Genomic DNA, 5895 nt, shown 5'->3' with positions numbered 1-5895 from the left:
ATGGATGGAAACTAATCAAGGAGAGAAGCAACCTAGAACTAAGGAGAAACTTCCTGACAGTTAGAACAATTAACCAGTGGAACAACCTGCCTCCAGAAGCGGTGAATGCTCCAACACTGGAAGTTTTTAAGAAGAGACTGGACAGCCATTTGTCTGAAATGGTATAGGGTTTCCTGCCTGAGCAGGGGGTTGGACTAGAGGACCTCCAAGGTCCCTTCCAACTTTTTTTTGTTGTTATTATTATTATTATTATTATTATTATTATTATTATTATTATTATTATTATTATTATTATTATTATTATTATTATTATTATTATTATTATTATTATTATTAATTATTAATTATTATTATTAATTATTATTATTAATTATTATTATTATTTTCTCAAAAGTGGCTTGTCCATTTTAATGGTTGACTGGGCTTCCCTTGTCCATTTTAATGGTTGACTGGGCTTTGGTTTATCCCCCCTCTGATTTTTAACAAGTTTGTGATTGGGAGGGCAATTTGTGCAAAAGACGGGATTAATTGTCTGTAAAAGTTCGCAAATCCTAGGAAACTTTGGAGTTGTTTCCTGGTTCCTCTGTTCCAACACTGGAAGTTTTTAAGAAGAGACTGGACAGCCGTTTGTCAGAAATGGTATAGGGTTTCCTGCCTGAGCAGGGGGTTGGACTAGATGACTTCCAAGGTCCTTTCCAACTTTATGATGATGCTGATGATGATGATTAGGGGGCTGGAGGCTAAAACATACAAAGAACGGTTGCAGGAATTGGGTATGTCTAGTTTAATGAAAAGAAGGACTAGGGGTGATATGATAGCAGTCTTCCAATATTAGAGGGGCTGCCACAAAGAAAAGGGAGTCAAGCTATTCTCCAAAGCACCCAAAGGCAGGACGAGAAGCAATGGATGGAAACTAATCAAGGAGAGAAGCAACCTAGAACTAAGAAGAAATTTCCTGACAGTGAGAACAATTAATCAGTTGGAACACAATTTGCCTCCAGAAGTTGTGGATGCTCCAACACTGGAAGTTTTTAAGAAGAAACTGGACAGCCATTATTATTATTATTATTATTATTATTATTATTATTATTATTATTATTATTATTATTATTATTATTATTATTATTATTATCGTCAGCTGGGGAAAAAAGCGAGGAGTCGTGGCACGGCGCAGAACAGCTGGTGGTCAACAATGTGTTGAAACTGGGTGAGACTGTTTTTATTCCTCTTCCTTATGGACTTGGAAAGAGTGATCCCCTGATTGGAAAAAAATTCCGAAGTAAAGACCCCAGAAAGACTAGGGGAGAAGGGGGTTAAAAGCGGCAAGAAACTACAAGAGGGGGAAGGAATTTAAGAAATATAAAAGAATACCTAAAATGGAATTCAGACTCACTTAAAGAAAAACTGTTTAACTCCTAGGACATGGAAAATCTGTTTAGATTCAATTTTCAGGGGAAATAACTCAAAGAGAACTTTAAAAGAAAACTTTGGAAAAACATTTTAAACCCGGATACAGACCATATAGTGAATAAGGACATCTAGTGGTGAAAGGAGATGCTACAGCAATACCAAATATTAAAAGAACTTGAAAAGTTTTTGACCTTGAAACAACACCTTGTGTAAACAAAGTGGCCTTATATGACTCTACATGAGAAAAGACTCTCTACAATTATATCTTTTGACCCTGGATATAACCGAAAACAGGAATTATTTGGAGATGCGGGCTTTTTATATCTTTGATCTGACTGGAGCATTTGGATTTAGCCTAAAGTAGTTGGCTCATTTTTATGGTTGGATTTTAGCCTAAGATAGTTGACTTTTTCCTTTTTCTCTTTTTATTTTGTTTTTTCTCCTTGTGGATTTAGATTTAGCCTAAAGTAATTGGCTCATTTTATGGTTTGGATTTTAGCCTAAGATAGTTGGCTTTTTTTTTCTTTTCCTCCTTTTTATTTGGTTTTTTTCTCCCTGTGGATCTATACATTTACTTAATTGAAAAATGAGTGCACCAAATCTCACCAGACTTATGGAAAAAAAACTTCCTCTGCACCTTCTGTTGGAACATCCAGCCCAACAAGCCAGAGATCTATTGAAACAATGTTGCAGTGAGAAAAAAATAAACACTGCTCAAACTGAGATGCAAACAACACTAAAATTAATTCAAGAATCAATACAGAGAAATCATGAAGAGAAAAAATGTAATTTTGATAAACTAAATGAACAAATGCTGGATATAAAGACACAATTTGAAGCTCATCAGCAAATGATTGTTAAAAATGAACAAAGAATTCAGAGAATGGAAAATAAATAAGATGACAATACTACTTTACAATGATGAATACCATAGATGGTATGATTCTATCCCTTTGTTAATGCAGCCTAGCACTGTGTTGGCCTTTTGGCAGCTGCAGCACACTGCTGGCTCATATTTAAGTGATTGTCCACTAGGACTCTGAGGTCCCTCTCACAGTTACTACTATTGAGCAAGGTACCCCCTATACTATACCTGTACATTTGGTTTTTCTTGCCTAAATGTAGAATCTTACTTTTTTCAGCATTGAATTTCATTTTGTTAGATAGTGCCCAGTGTTCAAGTCTGTCCAGATCCTCCTGTATCTTAAGCCTGTCTTCTGGAGTGTTGGCTATTCCTGCCAGCTTGGTGTCGTCTGCAAATTTGATGAGTTCCCCATCTATCCCCTCGTCCAGATCGTTGATGAAGATGTTGAAGAGCACTTGGCCCAGAACAGAGCCCTGGGGCACCCCACTATACACTTCCCTCCATGTAGATGCGGTTCCATTGAGGGCCACACGCTGAGTATGGCCGGTCAGCCAGCTATGGATCCATCTGGTGGTGATGCTGTCTAACCCACATTTTTCTATCTTATCAAGTAGTAGGTTGTGATCTACTTTATCAAGTGCCTTACTGAAGTCCAAGTAAATTATATCCACAGCATTCCTCTGATCCACTAATTTTGTCACTTGATCAAAGAATGCAATAAGATTGTCTGGCATGATCTGTTTTTGACAAACCCATATTGGCTTTTAGTAATGACTTTGTTTGCCTCTAGGTGTTCGCTGATTCGTTGTTTGATTATCTTTGCCAGAATCTTCCCAGGTATTGAGGTCAGGCTGATAGGCCTGTAATTTCCTGGGTCCATTTTTTTTCCTTTTTTGAAGATGGGAACTACATCAGCTCTTTTCCAGTCCTCCGGTAGTTCCCCAGTGCTCCAGGATCTTTGAAAAATATAGTTCAATGGTTCTGAGATCACATCTGCCAGTTCCTTGAGAACCTTGGGGTGTAATCCATCTGGTCCTGGTGATTTGAACTCGTCTAGGCTGGACAGGTGCTCACTTACCATTTTCTTGCCTATCTTAACTTGTATTTCTATTGTTTTTTATGGCACTGTTTTTGGTAGGTTGGTCTGTTTTTTCCCTTTGTGTAAAGACAGATGCAAAAAACGAGTTAAATAGTTCTGCTTTCTCCCTGTTGCTTGTCACCTTCTTGTCACTTTTACCCACTAATGGACCAATCATTTCCTTCACTTTTTTCTTGTTTTTTACATGTTGAAAGAAGCTTTTTTTTTTGTTATTTTTGACTTTGGTCACAAGCCTTAGTTCATTTTGAGTCTTAGCTTTCCTCACTTCATCTTTGCAGGCTCGGGCTATTTGCTGATATTCTGACTTAGTTATGTGCCCCTCTTTCCATTTTCTATACTTGTCCTTTTTATCTTTCAATTTATCAGAGAGTTCTTTATGCAGCCATGCTGGTTTCTTTTGAAAGCTGTTATTTTTTCCTCTTTGTTGGTATTGAGGTAAACTGGGCTTTTATTATCTTACTTTTCAAAATTTCCCAAGCTTCTTGAGTTGTTTTCCCCTGGAGGATTCTCATCCATGGAATCCTTCCCAAGCCCTCACTAAGTTTATTGAAATTAGCTCTCTTAAAGTCCAAGACTCTAGTTTGACTGTGTTCTATTACTTGTGCTTCCATAATGTTGAATTCCAATATTGCATGATCACTTCCTCCCAAGGTTCCTGTGGCTTCAACACCTTCTATCATTTCATCTCTGTTAGTGAGAATTAGATCCAAAATGGCTAATCCCCTAGTTCCCTTCTCTACTTTTTGGGAGACAAAGTTATCTGCTAGGTTTGCAAGGAATCTGTTTGATCTTCCACTTGGTGCAGAGTTTGTCTCCCAGTTGATATCAGGATTTAGAAAAATGGCAAAACTTGTGGGAAAGAAACTATAAATTGACAATGTCAACTTCTTACAAAGAAAACTTATATAAAATGTTTTATAGATGGCACTTGCCACCAGCAAGATTAGCAAAAATGTTTAAAAACATGTCAAATAGATGTTGAAAATGCAAACATAAATCAGGTACTTATTACCATGTTTGGTGGACATGTGCCAAAGCATTGGAAAAAAATACATACGTGGCTAGAAAAAATGTTGGGAAAATATGTAGATTTTAAACCTGAACTTTTGTAATTAGGTATAATGCCAGAAAAGACTGATAAACAAAGCATATATTTGATTTTACATATAACAACAGCGGCAAGAATTGAGTTTTTGTATGCTCTGGCTGGTGTCAGATTAGATGCTGTCCAGCCACTGTTTTAACTGGTGGCCTGGTTTCCTTTTAGCACTAACTCTTCCAAACATAATTCCTTTTTCCATTGAAAAGTTTCTTCAGATAACCTGGTTCCAAAGGCTCAGCAAATTCCAAGCAGGGCTCACTCAGAGATCTCATCAACTGATACTTAGAATCACCATGTACCTCTCATTCAAGTGCTGTGACACTCTATGTACTCAAACAGACTTATGACCATGGAATGTGCTGTTCTACAGAGTCATCATACTCTATAGAATTTTGTAGAAAGAGACCATGATGTAAATTAGATACTACCATATACTGGACTTCTGATGGAATTTACTTGGATTTACTAGAATTATTTTTCTGCTAGAGATTTCATTGTTTCTTGCTACTGAGGAGAAAATATATGACCAACTGGAAGAATTTCATTGTTTCTTGCTACTGAGGAGAAGATATATGACCAACTTTTGAATTTACCCCCAGATTTTGTAGGTGACCGCTACACATAATGTGCACCAGAGAATTCCCAGTGTCCGATTCCTTCAGAAACAATTCACAAGCCTTCTCTGTTTAAATGAAAGGCTCATTTGTATTTAATCCCCACTTCTTTTTACACATTCTAATCTGCATATGAATTAAGACGACCAGTCAAAACAAATTTATAAGTGACATTTAATCTACATATTTAGTTAGAGTTCTCAATCACATACTGAAATATATTCAAACATCAATTTGTGATATTATTTATTTATACATTTTTGTATAAATTATAAATGTATTATAATTATTGTATAAATTATAAATGTATTATAATTATACATTTATAATTCCTTTCCAAAAGTCTATGGAGATTCTCAGCCATCCAGGTCATAGTTATCCCAAAGATACCTTTTCACGAGGCAACTGGAATTTCTTGTTTTTCTTTGAAGAAGGTTCGCTTCTCATCCAAGAAGCTTCTTCAGCTCTGACTGGATTGTGGGGAATGGATGGACTTATACCACCTGTCTGCAAGCAGTATAAGTCCCTCCATTCCCCACCATCCAGTCAGAGCTGAAGAAACATTTTGGATGAGAAGTGAAATGTCTTCAAAGAAAAACAAAAAAGTCCAGTTGTCTCATGATAAAGCATCTTTGGGATCCTTTCCAAAAATAAAAAAGGTTCTGAGCCATTTGAATCTCAGGGAACAATGCATCATAGAAGGACAAATCTAATAGTACATTGCTTTTTGGCCTTAATGTGCTTAAAGGTAAGGAGGATTGCTAACATCTTCATATAAGGGTTATCAAGCAAATAGAAAGATTTG

Source organism: Protobothrops mucrosquamatus, unplaced genomic scaffold (assembly GCF_001527695.2).
Source record: "Protobothrops mucrosquamatus isolate PMUCROS unplaced genomic scaffold, P.Mucros_1.0 scaffold2327, whole genome shotgun sequence".
Classification (NCBI taxonomy): Eukaryota; Metazoa; Chordata; class Lepidosauria; order Squamata; family Viperidae; genus Protobothrops; species Protobothrops mucrosquamatus.
Note: the sequence above shows the minus strand (reverse complement) of the source record.